At 44.4% G+C, this 16782-nt stretch overlaps 1 long non-coding RNA gene across 1 annotated transcript in view; it reads right to left on the bottom strand.

Annotated features, from left to right (window-relative positions):
* Positions 1-16782, bottom strand: part of LOC137216148 (uncharacterized) — a 171564-nt gene that overhangs the window by 124684 nt on the left and 30098 nt on the right. The window contains exons 4-5 of the long non-coding RNA XR_010939613.1: positions 2689-2961; positions 995-1112 (exon numbers count right to left, since the gene is read on the bottom strand). This is a non-coding gene — a long non-coding RNA (uncharacterized lncRNA). The remainder of the gene's footprint in view (positions 1-994; positions 1113-2688; positions 2962-16782) is intronic.

Consider the following 16782-nt stretch of genomic DNA (forward strand, 5'->3'; position numbering starts at 1 on the left):
ATAATGAGAAGAGACACTTAATCTACATCAGGCACAATTCTAGGCACTTCAGAGCCCGTGAGGCAAGAAAGAGAAAACATGCTCTCCACATCAAATGTAGAAGAGCCATAGACAAGCTCTAAACTGGGCCAGCTTGGGTCATGTACCCACCTGCTGGAGCAACCACTGGGTCTAGAACCATGAAGTAGAGTAACAAGCAGAGTTTGGATCATCCATCAGCCCCTGACCTTGAGTGTTTCAAGTAGGAGGGGTCTGATGAACCACAGCAGGTGGGAAAAAATGCAGGGTTAGACTTTGGGGCGAGAAATGGAAATGCAGAAACTCAACAGTGCTAATTCACACTCACGGGTCTTTGCATCACCTTATGAAAACGAAGCCCATCAGGAATTGTATCTGAATAGATGCCCTACCCTCCAAAAAAAAAAAAAAAGTACAGAAGAAAATCAAGACATTCCTCAGAAAACAGTTTTAAGAATACACTAGGGCTTCCCTGGTGGCGCAGTGGTTAAGAATCCGCCTGCTAATGCAGGGGACGCGGGTTCGAGCCCTGGTCTGGGAAGATCCCACATGCTGCGGAGCAACTAAGCCCGTGCGCCACAACTACTAAGCCTGCACTCTAGAGCCTGTGTGCCACAACTACTGAAGCCTGCGCACCTAGACCCCATGCTCCGCAACAAGAGAAGCCACTGCAATGAGAAGCCCACGCACCGCAATGAAGAGCAGACCTGGCTCACCGCAACTAGGGAAAGCCCATGCACAGCAACGAAGACCCAATGCAGTCAAAACTATAAATAAATAAAAAATAAAAAAAGAATACACTAAAACCACAAAGAATGGGTCATCAAAGCTCAAAAATGTATGCCGAGAGTTCTTAGCCTCTGCAAACATAGAATATCTTTTTTTTTTTAAAGTCTCAAACTTCTAAATAATAGTGGTTTTAATGATAAAAAGCATAATGATGAGACAGGATGGCACTCCCTTGCATAACGTTTACCTGTTCAGCCTGCAGATGCTGTTTCACCTCTTGCACTGACTTCAAGGCCCCAGGGAGGTCTGCAGTCATGGGTGACATTTAGCTCTTCTTTCTCATAGAACTTCAGAAGGAGTTCTACCTGGAAAATTTCCAGAGGGGGTATTGAAATTGAAGCCATAAGAATCTCTATAATGTACCTGTAGTTTAACTTTCCAGTGTCCCTTTTTAAGATAAATAGTTGGAAAATATACCCTGAGATAACTGCACAAGTGAACTTGACATTGTTTTAGACCCATAACAACTGCATCTACAGGCTGGCACTAACTGTCATGGATGGTGAACTCTATTTTTTTTGTTTCTACATCTACAGTTCCTCAGTTTATTGATTTCTCATCATTCATCAGAAGATTTGTAAGCGTAATGAAGCCTAAATGGAGCACACATGAATATGAATTTTGTGGTGTGTATAAATTAAGTCTCCCGCTGCAACATTTGGGGGAGATATTTCTCCTAGGAATGAATGCTGCCACCCGACAGGTGTGTAATAAGATGCTATTTTCATCCTCCATCATCTAAGGTTTTGAATGTAACTGGAAACATTCTTGGAGGCGGGGGAGGGAGATGCCCTGAGTCATTGTGAAAACCATTATTCTGCATCATGCTCAGCTGGACGTGGGAATGAATTAAAACAAATGTTCAAGAATGTTCTATTTCCATATGAAGCTATTTCATCTGTTATCTTTTTCTCTTGCACTTAAATGTGACTAAAAGATCTTCCAAAATGAAATGCAGCCTTGTATGAAATCAAATTGATTTCTCTTATTTGTAATTTACCAGAGGATATTTGTCCTGAGTATTATTAGGCAGCAAAGCTATTCTATTTATTTTTTAAAAAAAAGAAAAAGGAAAAAAACATTTGGAGTTGATGTTAAAAAGAAAGCTATACAGTGTGTTCTACATTTGAAATTCCACAATCTGTTAATAAACTGGATTTTTCCTGTAAAGAGAGGCATGCATCCTTTTGCCTCATTTCACCAGGCTCAGTGTTCACTTTTGCCATCCCCAGCACCCCTTGTTCAGTCAAATGTGTATGAAGTCCAAATCCATCTAAGAAATGCCCTGCTCCAGCCAGGATCAAACAGAACGCTTCTGGAATGGAACATCAGCAGAGCTGCTCCCTTTGTTCACTTTTTTTCCTTCACGTTTTTTATTGTTAGCAGTGACTACATTTCAGAAACAAAGCCACCTGCTTTCAAACACAAATGAGGGAAGGTTGTGTCTGTGTGTTTGTACGTGTGTGTGCACATGCTGGGATGGGGGGCACGGATGTGTGTGTGTGTTCCCTCACAGAAGGAGTTATTTATGTGTCTGACCTGTCTTCAGGCACTTATAAAATATTCAGCAGGCTAGAATGAACCTCTCCGGAGGGTGCTGAGGCCCAGATGGACATGTTAGGGAGTAAGACTCAGGAGTAATGCTGGGAAGGCACTTGTGCTGAGATGCTCCTAGCCTGGCAGAGCCAGCATTCACCTGAGGGGCCAGGAGGGCCTTGACTCCTTATCTGTGAAAATCAGGGCACCTGACGTTGCCTTTGGGAGCCTTGGTTTTCTTATCTGTAAAATGAAAAGTCTGAACTATGTTAGGGGTCTCCATTCCTGGCTGCACAGTAGCCTCGCTTGATTTTCTTATTTTTAATAATGATGCAAGGGCCTTACCCCAGACCACTTGAATTAAACCTCCAGGGATGGAATCCAGAAACGAATATTTTTTTAAGCTCCCAGGTGCGTCTAGGTGCAGCCAGGGTGGTGAACTGCGGCTGGGTGATCGCCAAAATCTCTCCAGCGCAGGTTCTGCAGGACTTGCTCCTGTCAGATCAGGTGTCTGTTGGGTCAGCTCTCTGTCCTCAGTGGTCCACCCTGCCCAGCCGTGCTCCATCCCATGGAACGTTCCAGATGCATAAGTCATCAGGGCCAAAGCTCCAACAGGATCTGCGGAAACAGTCAACATCATTAACTGGACTACCCAATCTAAAGAGTGAGGATTTGGGGGGGGGTTGGGGAGGGAAGGATTGTTTAAAGGGAATCGTAGTGGTTCCTAAGAAACCTGTGGGACAGCATCAAAGCTACTGGGAACTCTGCACAGTGAGCTCATTTCCCTGTTCACACCCACCTACGATGTCTCTGCAGCCCGGCGTGTGCTGCAAAGATAAACAAAATTAATCAATAGCAAGAGCTGCATTTTGTTTTGTTTTGTTTTCAAAATTTTTTTTTTTTTGACATGGACCCATTTTGAAGTCTTTATTGAATCTGTTACAATATTGCTTCTGTTTTATGTTTTGATTATTTTGGCCACGGGGCATGTAGGATCTGAGCTCCCTGACCAGGGATCCAACCCGCACCCCCTGCATGCTTTTGATCTTGCAGTCAAGTCACATAGTTTCCTTTTCCAGGACAGTGCCACACTTCCCTCTGCCCTGTTCTCTTGTCTCTCCGAGCTTTTTCCCTCTTACTCCTGTTTAACCCATCCATCCCCTTGCCCAGTCATCCACAGATCTGCTCCCCACCTTGCCTTGTGCCGCCCCCGCCAACCCTCTGCATGATTTTATTTATTTTTTTGTCATTTCCCATCACCCTACTTTGTATGCTCTCACCCTCCCTTCCCACTTCTTCCCTTTCCCAGCCAAGATCGCTGGGCCACCAATGGCTGTGAGGATGTGAAAATCTGAGCCACAGGCATGAATAATGAATTGGAAGAGGCAGACTGAAGCCAGTCGGAACTGAGACAGTATTTCCGAAATGCAGCCAAATGACTTAGCAAGAGGCGGGATGGAGTTACTGCAATCCCTGGAAGCCCCGGACACACTGTTAATTATGAAAATGCAGTTTTGATAAAGTACAAATCTGCAATTGTCCTAAGGCTGACAGAAATGTCATACCCTGCTCTGGGCTGAAACTGGGAGTTCTGGAAGGTGCAGGGACACTTGCCGACCCCATTGCACTGAGGGACTAGTGCAGTCACTGGCGAGATGGCCTGCTTCCTCATTCCAAGAATAGCACCTCCACCCTGGGTTGGGGGCAGCTACACAAGGATGGCTAGAGGGTGTGGTACTGGAAGGTCCCACCCGGCAGCAAGGTCAGGGAAGTGGGCGATCTGGATCTTGAGGTTGCCGGAGGGGGAACAGGCAGGAGTCTGGACGCCAAGGAGAGTTGTCTGCTGCTCTTCTAACTCATCAGAAACCAGACCAAGTACCAGCCCTCAGATCTCAGGTGTCTGATCCTGCACTGTTCCCAGTTAGTCGGAAACCTCCTTTGGACCTTCTTTTACAAGCAAGACTTGCAAGACTTGGTGATGGGTCTGTGGAGCCAGTGGTCCAATCTGGGGACCTGCTGGAGCTGGTTGGTGAATGAGGGTCTGCAGACAATCTTAACTAACATTCTGGCCACCCCTCGAGTTCTCTCCCATTTGCCCCAGACACGTCTTTGTGAAATATAAACCTGGCTATAGCGCCATCTGCCCAGAAACCTGTCAGCAGCTACTCACTGGCTCCAGAACTGAGGCTAAACTCCTGATAATAAGCTCCAAGGCCCTCTGTGACTTGGCCCAAACTTCCGTCTCCGACTTCACGTCTCCACTCGGTGACTTGACCCGACAGTGTAGAGGTGCCGAATGCTTTGTGCTCCGTGCCCTCTGCCGCTCCTTCCTGCACACCTGTGATGCGGCTGTGTCCCCTGCATCTCTGTCTCCTTCACGAACACCCATTTATCCTCCCAAGACCCAGCGTAGGAGCCCTGTTCGCTAGGAATTGCTCTGGAGCTCTCAGATTGGACAAACTCCCCTCCCCAGCTTGTGCTCCCACCTTACCTACTGTCTGCTTAACGTGTAAAGGTCTTTGTGAGCCCGGAATGTGTTACCCGGCCCAAGCACGCTCGCTGCACGACAGGCCAGTAAGTCGGGAGACAAGTTGTTGAGGCAAGGAGTAATGACTTTAACGGGAAAGCTAGCCGACTGAGAGAATAGCTGACTAGTGTCTCAAAAAACCATCTTCCCTCAGTCCAAATTCGGGTCTTTTACACAGAGAAAGGGAAGGGGGAGGAGCTCACTGCGATGCCAACTAATGGCTGAGCGGGACTGCTAAGGCTCGCTTACTAACCAACGGTTACTCGCTAAGGGTCCTTCCCTAATGGTAGCTCGCTAATGGTGAGTGGGACCGCTAACAGTGGCTCCTTGACACTTGCTCGCTAAGGGCCGCTCGCTTGGCTCGCTTCGGGGGAGGGGCCCCCTGCGAGGCCGACCAACGGCTGAGCAGGACTGTTAACGGTCACTCCCTAACGGTCAGTTGCTTGGGGGAGGGGCCCCCTGCGAGGCCGACCAACGGCTGAGCAGGACTGTTAACGGTCACTCCCTAATGGTCAGTTGCTTGGGGGAGGGGCCCACTGCGAGGCCGACCAACGGCTGAGCAGGACTGTTAACGGTCACTCCCTAATGGTCAGTTGCTTGGGGGAGGGGCCCACTGCGAGGCCGACCAACGGCTGAGCAGGACTGTTAACGGTCACTCCCTAATGGTTGGTCCCTAAGGGCCTCTCACTAAGGGTCAGTTGCTTGGGGGAGGGGCCCCCTGCAAGGCCGACCAACGGCTGAGCAGGACTGTTAAGGGTCACTCCCTAACGGTCAGTTGCTTGGGGGAGGGGCCCACTGCGAGGCCGACCAACGGCTGAGCAGGACTGTTAACGGTCACTCCCTAACGGTCAGTTGCTTGGGGGAGGGGCCCACTGCGAGGCTGACCAACGGCTGAGCAGGACTGTTAACGGTCAGTTGCTTGGGGGAGGGGCCCACGGCGAGGCCGACCAATGGCCGAACAGGACTGTTAACGGTCACTCCCTAACGGTTGGTCCCTAAGGGTCTCTCACTAACGGTCAGTTGCTTGGGGGACGGGCCCCCTGCGAGGCCGACCAATGGCCGAACAGGACTGTTAACGGTCACTCCCTAACGGTTAGTTGCTTGGGGGAGGGGCCCACTGCGAGGCCGACCAACGGCTGAGCAGGACTGTTAACGGTCACTCCCTAACGGGTTGGTCCCTAAGGGTCTCTCACTAACGGCCAGTTGCTTGGGGGAGGGGCCCCCTGCGAGGCCGACCAATGGCTGAGCAGGACCACTACGGGTGGCTCGCTAACAGCCATGTGCCTGCCCCGCCCCTATTACAAATGGACACTCTGGGGGCAGAGACCCCCTCTCATTCATCCAGGAACGTTCCCTGCATCCAACACAATACCTGGAATAGAGTAGACATCCATTAATGCTTGTGTAGAGAATCCTGGCTGGAACAGAACAGGAAGCTAGGATTACAGTACTCCCATCTTACGGGCATGGATGTTCCCACAGTCCCTGCCTTGGATAGAGGTCCAGCCCTCGGAGCAATGCTCCCCTTCCCCGTCCCTCCCAGTGGAGAGCTCCCAGCGCCTGCTCATCTCCCTCCCCCCGCCTGACGTGTTGTGATTGTGATCTCAGGGGTCCACTGCTCCCCAGTTCCCTGTCTCTTCTCAGTGTGTGCAGCCTTGACGGGCAGAGGAGATGCACCCTGCTGACTCGGATATTGAACTAAATCTTTCAAGCCAAAACTTCGTTCACTTTCCCCGAATGAGGACAACGACTGAGTCACGAAGGAATAGGTAGAGTAGGTATAAGTCTCTGTCTGCAAATTCAAATGTGCTGAAAAGCAATCTTGAATTTTTCATAACTCGATTTAATTTTTATTTCAAGTTCCATTTTTTTCCTGAGATGGCGGGGTGAGTCTTCTGTTTTCCCGAGTGTGGCATCTGAGCACCAGGGGGTTAACGTGGTGTCGGGGTGAGGGCAGACCTGGTCTTCACCCTCAGTGTTGTCTATTCATCCTGGTTCCTGCTGGGAAGCACCATCTCATGTCACACACTGTCCGCCCAGGTGGTCGCTGGGGCTGCCTCATTCCCATACTCTGCCACGCTTGGGGACCAAGAAATCATGTTGGGGTCATGATGGGGCCCGGAGAAATCTATAAGGCCACAAGTCACAGTATAGAGTCATTGTCACTTCCCCAGAACATTAAAGAAACAGGACGTGGGCTCACTCTGTTCTCTTTTTGTTGGGTTGGTTTTAGGTTCCAGCATCCCTCACGCTTGACGTGGAACCAGGGCTCGCAGCCTCCTTAGGGACCTCCCAGCATCTAAGGTCTCATAACTGCCCGATCCAATTCACTCTCCTTCCAGCCTGTGGCATCCTTTTCTAGCCAGTGTGTATGTGAGGGTGAAGGGAGGGCCCTTCCGACTACTCATCTGAGATTGATAGTCTGTTACCTCTGTCCTGTTTCCATTTCCTCAAAGCCTATTCTTCTGAAACTCAAAGGCCATGAGGAGACTTTTTCCTCTGATCTTTGCTTTCACATTGCTTCCCTATGAGAGTGATCACCTACCACCATCTAGTTACTGAATGGAGAGCAGAGGTAGGGTCTAGAGGGATTGGAGGGGGAGGTATCATTAAGAATGTGCTAAGGTAGCATTTATAAGCAATCAGGCACTGTTCTAAGGTCTTCACATACATTAGCTCGTCAAATCATTGCCACCCAACGAGGCAGATACTGTTATTATTCCCATTTTGCAGACGAGGAAACTGAGATTAAGTAGTGACAAATTGGAGGAGCTGGGACTTGAACCCAGGCAGCCTGGCTCCAGGGTCTGTGCCCTTAACCACTAAAACGACAGCTTCTCACTAACCAACAAACACCCTGCCACACACATTACTTTTGTTATAGATCTGTCTTCCTTGAAGATGTATAGGAAAAGAAAAGTTTAAAAATATTATGATGGAAACTTCTCCTTCTACTCAAAGTGCTTATGCTGGGATTTAACAAATTTTAATCTTGATGAGAAATCTATCCGTCATCCATGTGAATGTCAAAAAAAGATAAAAGCCTAGAAGTCCTTAAAAAACAGAATCTCCCATCACCACTGCCACCACCAACGCCACCAGCTCAATCTGCCTGGAAGCGTTTTATCAGGCCCTTCAGCAGCAGGGTAAGAGTTAGAGGACCGGACCTCTGAAAAGGTGTTGCCAACTGTATATATCTCCCTCTGTGTGCCCTGGATGCTTCTATCTAATTCTAAGAACTAACATCCCTTTTGAATGAAAAGATGCCCAAGAAAAAGCATTTGTGTAGAACAATCATTCTTAACATTTTGGGGGGTCACGACCTTTTTGCAATCTATGAAGTACATCCCCAGAAAAAACAAATGCTTGTATCCAAATGAACACATAATTTGGCACAAAATTTTAGGCAAATTACTGAGCCCTGTACTATGTGTGAACTCTTCCTGGAAGGGAAACTGCATTATGTGTTTCTGTACCTTCAACACCTAGCAGAGAATAAACTCATTGAGTTAGACCCATCCTGCCTCCACGCTGGCCCCGGGCATGCACACTGACTCTCTGTGTATCATGAGACACGGAAAATCTTCCCCTTCCCTTTATCCAGCCCAGATTCTCTGCAAATGCCTGTTGCCAACAAGGACATTTGCTCTTTGTGCATGGATGCCTGTGTTTTTGCCTCCGAGAGACAAGCACTGACTGGGATCTGAGTAGAAGCGGCCGCTCTGATTTTCAGGCAATTTGGGGGCTGCACATAGAACTCTACATCCTTGTGGGGGCCAGATAGGAAAGGACCGAAGCTCTGGGCCTCTTTATAACCCCATAGAGGACTCCTTCTCACCCATTACTGAAGGGTAGCCAATCCCCTGACTGGTTTTTCCCTTTTCAGAAGGGAATCCAACACATCAAGTTTTAAAATACCTTCTCAAAGAAAACAATTTAATGTGTTTTCCTGCACCTCAAGAGTACTGGTGAAGTGCAGTTAACTCTGCTTTTCAATTCTCGAATTAATCAGCAGAGAGGATGTTTGGGTCAAGGCCAAACGTTATTCTTTCTATGAAGGAAACACAGAGATGGTTCAGGATAAACTCTGAGCAACTCAGAGCCCTCTGCAAGAAATCATGGTACTCTGTGAGAGCAAACACTTATGATTATCACTTGTGGTTAGCTGGAGTCACGCCACAAATGGGATTATTAAGAATCAGTAGGGCAGGGCTTCCCTGGTGGTGCAGTGGTTAAGAATCCGCCTGCCAATGCAGGGGACACGGGTTAGAGCCCTGGTCCGGAAAGATCCCACATGCCGCGGAGCAACGAAGCCCGTGCGCCACAACTACTGAGCCTGTGCTCTAGAGCCCGTGAGCCACAACTACTGAGCCCATGTGCCACAACTACTGAAGCCCACGCGCCTAGAGCCTGAGCTCCGCAACAAGAGAAGCCACTGCAATGAGAAGCCCACACACCACAAACGAAGAGCAGCCCCCCACTCACGGCAACTAGAGAAAGCCCGCGCGCAGCAAAGAAGACCCAACACAGCCAAAACTTAATTAATTTTTTAAAAAAGAGAAAAATCTTTAACAACAACAACAAAAGAATCAGTAGGGCAAACACAGCAGAGACAGCTAAAAGCTACTGGGAAATAATAACAATACTTTCTTCATTCTCATTTTTCTTTTCCTTTCCTCCTGGGTTGGGGTGGCATGGTTTATCCTTCTCATTCCTTCTATCAACAGTCTCTACTTCTCTGATGGTTTTTTCTTGTGATCTATTCTTATTATCGAGTTTTATATCTTAACTGTGTTCATGGATTCCTATACCTTGAAAAGGGCCATCTTCCTTCCTTGCAAGTGATCCCTGGGACTTTGTGATTCCCTACCCCTCAGTAATTATTCTAGACATGTTCCTTGTTATGAGTACATTTATGATTATATAAACTACATACATGTATAAGTGTAGTAAAATACTTTCCATATATATAAAAAACACAAAAACAAATTGTAAAACGATAAGATGAAATAATTATAAATAGGGCTCTAATATTTTATCCTTTCTCCTAATGCACTGTCCACCCCTTTGAGATTTAAACACCCTGCTTTGAAACACAGGCCTAGTGTATCAACAAGCAGGTAAACATCAGAGCAAAGCCCTCCAAGGGCTAAAACTGGCTGTCACTGCCTCGGATTGTAACCTGTAATAGTCCCCTAACACCTGACATTCGTATAGGTGAGTTCATTCACAAACTGAATGTTTGTGTCCGCCCCCCCCCCCAATTTCATATGGTGAAGCCCTAACCCCCCAGAGTGGCTGTATTTGGAGTTGGGCCTCTAAGGAAGTAATTAAGGTTAAATGAGGTCGTAACTGTGGATCCCTAATCCAATTGGATTAGATAGGTTTGGTGCCCTTATAAGAAGAGACAGAAGAGAGCCCTCTCTCTCTCCCCCTCAATCTCCCTCTCTCTATCTCTCTCTTCCCCCAAGCCGGCACCTCAGAAAGACCATGTGAGCACACAGCAAGATGACATCCATCTGCAAGCTGGGAAGAGAGTTCTCACCAGGAACCAACCCTGCCAGACCTTGATCTGGGACTTCCAGCCTCCAGAACCACAAGAAAATAAATTTCTGTTGTTCAAGCCACCCCGTCTGTGGTATTTTGTTATGGCAACAGGAGCAGACAAATCCACTCTCGGAAGACTCACCAGATTATTCCTGTAACCCCAGTGCCATAAACACAGATAGATATAGTTATTCAACTTGAGGTTAATACTTTCTTCAAAGTTGGTCATACAATTAGTATCAGGTGAGAAACTTTGGCGGTGCCAGAAATGTTTGGATGTAAGAGGAACTCACACAACATCCCCCTGACCTGGGTGAGCAGAAGAATGTAGTGCCAGTGCAGTCCTGCTGCTACAGCAGAAGTGAAAGCCCTCACTTTTCCATCAAAGGCACCAGCATCCCCACTGCACTGCACTGTAACTGCCCCCATTATCGTGATCTTAGTGTATGCCTCAGAGAGACAAGAATTAAAGTGTCTGTGGGAAGGAACTGAAGCTCAGCTCTTGAGAATTTTATGGGCTGCTGTTTCTTGACATAATTTTAGAGAGATAGCCTGATCTGCTCTTCCACTGAAAACAACAAAGATAGATGCTGCTTTTATTTAAAAAAATAAACCTCTTTATAAATGCACTCATGAATAAGGGAGAAAAGAAAATCAATGGAGGGTAAAAGTTAATTAAAAGGAGAAATATATATAGGTAACTAAGCACTGAATCTGGCTTTTGCTCTGGGGAAATCTTTTAAATCATGATTATTTTGAGCTTCTGTTTTTGACAACTGTGCAAACTGTGAGGCATAAGACAAATCCTCATGTGCAACCAAAGGGGGGAGTCTGAAAGGAAAACCCATGAGTAATCTAGGAACAGCAGACAAACCAAAGAACCCACAGAAGGGACCATTAAAAAGTGCTTGTGTCTCTCAACCTTGGAGCTGGGTTGAAGAGAAAAAATCTCTCCCCTGAGAATTCATAACCATAATCTAGTTTTCTTGGGAATATTCAGCCCAAATTCACACTACTTCAAATCTAGAACTGATTTTAAAATAGCCCCTAGTGCGTAGTGCCCTGCTGTACAAGGTAGAAGTAAATGCATATTATCTTTGAAGGAAATTACTTTCAACTAAGGCTTCAAAGACTACTACAGATAAAGTTCCAAGGAACATGAGTCCATAGTCAGCAGTACAACAAACACATAAACAGGAGTCATGAATGAGAGATTATAAAATCAATCAAGAAAATTCAAAAAGAATCCAAAAGAATGTCTAAAAACAAAAATATAGTGATTGAAAGTCAAAGCTCAATTTTCAGGCTACACAACAGGCACAGTTTAAGACTGATTCACTGAAATGGAAAATGGTTCAACAGAAATTACACTAATGCAGCAGAGAGAGAAAATGAAGTGCTGAAAATTAGAAAGATATTAAGAATCTTGTAGCATAGAGTGAGTTTCAGAATCCCAAAATCACAATCAGATTTTCAGAGGGATGTAATAAAGAGAATGGAGAAGAGGCAATATTCAAAATGAAAATGGCTAAGAATTTTCTGTTACTGTCAAAAGATTCAAATTCTCATATTTGAAAGATGAATCTTTCAAAGAAGATTAAGTTTTTTAAGATCCACAACTATACATATCACAATCAAACTGTAGAAAAAACATAATAAGAGGATCTTAACAGCAGCCAGAAAAGAAGAATCATCTGCAAAGGGGTAACAATTATACTGGCAGCTGACTTCTTAGCAGAAATAATGAAAATCAGAAGATAGTGGAATAATATTTTCAATATGCTGAGAAAAAGATAACTCAAAAACTAAAATTTTATACCCACAAATCTATCTTTCAAATATGACGATGAAATGAAGATATTTTATGGTAAATAAAAACTAATAGAGGTTCCAACTAACAGACCCTGGCTTTAAGAACTTCCAAATAAGCATTTCACATAGAAAGAAACTAATCCTAGACGAAAGGTCTGGGATGAAAGAAAGAATGGTGAGTAAAGAAATATGTAAAATTGTGGGTATATATAAACAAACTTTTAATGTGGAAAACAACAATAATATACTTTCAGAGTTAAACAAAAAAGATAAAACTAAAATACAGCAATGCTATAGAAGTAAGGAGGAGGTGATTGGAGTTCAAGTGTTTATACATTGGATTGTTTGGGTGAGTGGTAAAGGTATTCATTAACTTTAGACTTTACATTCATATTAAAAATTTCCAAGGTAACCATATATGCATACAGTGCATATATTCCACAATCCTACTTCTAGAAATTTTTGAAACAGCAACAAACTGGAAACTTTATAAATGACTATTATAGAGAATTAGTTAAAATAATTATGGATAAAAGAATACTATGAATACAATTCAGATAATACAATATTCTGCAGCCATTTTTATTTTTGTTTATTTATTTATTTATTGCAGTACGCGGGCCTCTCCCATTGCGCAGCACAGGCTCCGGACGCGCAGGCTCAGCGGCCATGGCCCACAGGCCCAGCCGCTCAGCAGCATGTGGGATCCTCCCGGGCCGGGGCATGAACCCGTGTCCCCTGCATCGGCAGGCGGACCCTCAACCACTGCGCCACCAGGGAAGACTGCAGCCATTTTTAAAGTGCAATAACTATATATGTATTTCTTGGAAATAATCTCCAAGGTAAAAGCAAAAATGGTGCATATCATGTGCTAATATTTATTGCTTTTTAAAAAGGAGGGATTAGAAGAGAATATGTATGTACATTATGCTTATAATTTCATAGGATATCTCTAAAAGATATATAGGAAACTGACAACAGTAATTGCCTCTAGGTTAACTTTTTAATATTCTAGTGCATATGTACTCTTTTAATAACCTGTAAAATAAAAGCCAGAGCCAAAACATACAGAAATAAATACTCAGAGGAAGGCAGACACACACGCACACGCGCGCACACACACACACACACACACACACACAAATACAGCAAAGAATCCATGGCAAAAGGTACCATCTTTAAAAAGTATACCTTTGTGAAAGTAAAACAGCTTCAAAGAAGCACTCAGACCTCCCCTTCTCTCATATATAACGACAGAGCTCTAATCCTTGCATTTGCTACAGAGTCTTATATGAGCATTACTCCTCTCCTTTACACTCTGTTCAATCGTACATGCCTTGAAAGCCTGAATCAATATATTATCCCCTTTGTAGTTCTCACAAAATATATAGAATGGAGCTTTGTATATATTAGATGCTTAATAAATTAATTAACATTTGTGAGTTACTATGTACTGTATTTTTATGGATTTGAAGTTTTTACCCTACGAAACTTATCTGAGTCATAGTAATAAGTTTTCATAACATGTGAAACTCAATGGTATATTATATGAGTTAAAATTTGGAAGTTTTAGTTCCACTACTTCCTTTCATCTTCTAGATTTCTTGTTAAATTTGACACAATAAGAAAGACTTACTTCAGGTATTTAGGACAGCAAAAACCACAAAATTGTCTTACAAGCAACCATATTAACATGTTCTTAATGTCTTCATTCTGTGTGACCCAAAAGCCAGCATATGGAATGCATTCTGTGATCATGCTTGTATATGTCACATTCTTAAACTTTGCAATGAGGAGCTCTTGGGCTGAAGGCCAAATCTGAGAAGTAGACTGGGGAGTAGGGTCCTGGATGTGCAATGGTGGCTGGCCATTAATCCCAGACACCCTGGCCCAACACTCCTGGGAGTCTCCCGAATCCTACAGATCAGTTGCAGCTGGAGATGCAGAACTGGGTCCTTGTGGTAGATGAATGAAGTAAGTGGCTTTCTATATCCTGAAGTTTTCTGGACAAAATCACTTTCTTATGCATTCATTTGTATTCTAACTAGAAAGAAATCATCAGTAAAAATAAGCATGAGAAGGTCTTTTTCAGATGTTTACACTGGAATAGTTATTTCTAACTTTTTAAATTTTTTGGCCACAGAAGTGTTTCTTCCCATGTGTAAAGTAGATGAATGTGGAATGGGGATGGGGGCAGCCCAGACCCCAATTTCCAGCTCCTAAATCTATGGACAGTCGGCAGTGATTCTGAAGCTTTTGCGTGTGTTTAAGAGTCACCCGGGAGTCCATAAGAAATGCAAGTTATTGGGTTTAACCCCTGAGGAGTCTGATCAGAAGATCTGGGTGGAGTCTGAGAGTCTTAACAAGCACCCCAGGGGATGTAGAGGATGTGACCCTGCCCTACCATCTCACAATCTGTCATCCTTTACAGTGATGCTCAGCAGAGTCCAGTGTGAAAATTACCTGGCAAGCTGGTCCCAAGCGAGCCTCCTTCTTTGACTTACTCGTATAGTGACAGAGGCCCAAGATTCTCAACTCGCTTTAGCTGATTTTTCCCATAATTTCCTAAGGCACTCAAACCTGAAGCGGCAACTAGATTTTTTCCGGTTGGTGGAAAGAATTCTAAGAACTTGTTTATTTTAAAACATCAGTAATGATAGATGCAGAGACTGAAATTCCATCTAACACTCATTTCCCAAATTATCTCAATAGAAGGAAGTGGAGCAACTTCTAGATCATGTGGAACTGGTAAGGACACCAGCTGAAACCCTAAAAATAGCTGCATCATGTTCCAAGCCCAATCAGGGAATTCCTTCCCGACAAATGACTTCAGTGGATTCCCATGAATGCACAGCTGCCTGGGGGGATGCAAGACTTCCACACGGGGCTGAAACAAAGGGTCTTAGATTTTAGAAACACTGATCACTCGTGAACCTACATTGGACCAGCTGTTTTCTTGTCTAAGAAATTGGACATTGGTGAAACCTGTACGTCCAGAATAGGGGAGTTGTGCTGAGCAGGAAATATATTGCTCTTTCCGTTTGGGGTGTGGTAACACATCACACCTGGGTGCCCATATGTGTCTGGGTACCTGGCTGCCCATCCTGCCTCTCAGATTAGACAGTAGAGAAACTACAGAGTAGGAGCCAGCATATGTGTCTTCCTTTTTTTTTTTTTTTTTTTTGCGGTACACGGGCCTCTCACTGTTGTGGCCTCTCCCGTTGCGGAGCACAGGCTCCGGACGCGCAGGCTCAGTGGCCATGGCTCACGGGCCCAGCCGCTCCGCGGCATGTGGGATCCTCCCGGACCGGGGCACGAACCCGTGTCCCCTGAATCGGCAGGCGGACTCTCAACCACTGCGCCACCAGGGAAGCCCCTAATCTATTTTTTTAAGTGAGTATACTAGAACTTTAATGTTAAAATGAGCATTAACCTTCAAAACAGTCGCCCTAAGAAGACTATACCTCTATTTCATTGCAGAGGCCATTTCTCAAAATATTTCTGGAGTCCTATTTTGTGAATTTCTTTAAAAATCAAGTTAGAAGCCGCACAAGAAAAAAGTCTTCTTACAACGTTTTTTAACCTTTCATACATCTTTTTGACATGTGAAAAAAAATTTTTAAGACCATCAGCTATCCTCTGTCCTAAACCCCACCACACTTATCATGCCATCCCAGAAAGTTTAAACTTAAGTTGAAATGTTTTTTACTGTTTATTTAATGAAATCAAGGATTTTCTTTTTCAGTCTGCCATCTCAGAATGCATTTTCAAAATAACCAACACATACACCATCCCCAGAATTTTTACTTACCCACTCAGAATCACTGTATTACATTTTAGTAAAAGCTTGTTTTTAACCAAAACACAAACAGTTTCATACTCAGTTTGATTATTCCCTTTACTCAACAGCCTGCCTCTGAATGAGGCCTTTTTCAAAACAAATCCATTCTGAATAGGGAGAGTTTACCATCGTAAAATAAGAGATGTCATAGACTTTGAGAACAGTTTCAGATGGATTCTTAATAGATTTTATACTGATATCTAGAAAGGAAAATATCTGTTTGTGTGCTCAAAATCTAACTGGTTGATTAAGAAAATTAATCTTAGTCATTATCTACTTGTTACAATTTTTAAACATAGGGATTGTGCTCATAACACAGGTCACTATAGATTAGAAACTACGCTGTGCAGAGAGCAAAGTCTGATCCCCAGTTTATTAGTCATACAGTGTGTTAATCTAGGGCCTCGCAAGACAAGTAGTGAGAGAGACATTTGTATTTGTATAACATAAATTCATAAGGAAGAGCTAAATGTTATTATAGAATCATGTGAGTGTGTGTGAGTGTGTGTGTCTGAGTGTGTCTGAGTGTGTGAGCGAGTGTGTGTGTGTACGCGCGCGCATGTTTTCGGAGGTGTGGGGGTAAGTCAGAAAAAGCGTATATTCAAACTTACTTCAAAGACATTTTTGAAAATTGACCACTTCTATATAAATGATGAAAAAAATCTGACTGATCAAAAAGAGTTTGTAAACTACCCCTGCCATTAATGTGGCT

This window comes from Pseudorca crassidens, chromosome 21, assembly GCF_039906515.1.
Source record: "Pseudorca crassidens isolate mPseCra1 chromosome 21, mPseCra1.hap1, whole genome shotgun sequence".
NCBI classification, from domain to species: Eukaryota; Metazoa; Chordata; class Mammalia; order Artiodactyla; family Delphinidae; genus Pseudorca; species Pseudorca crassidens.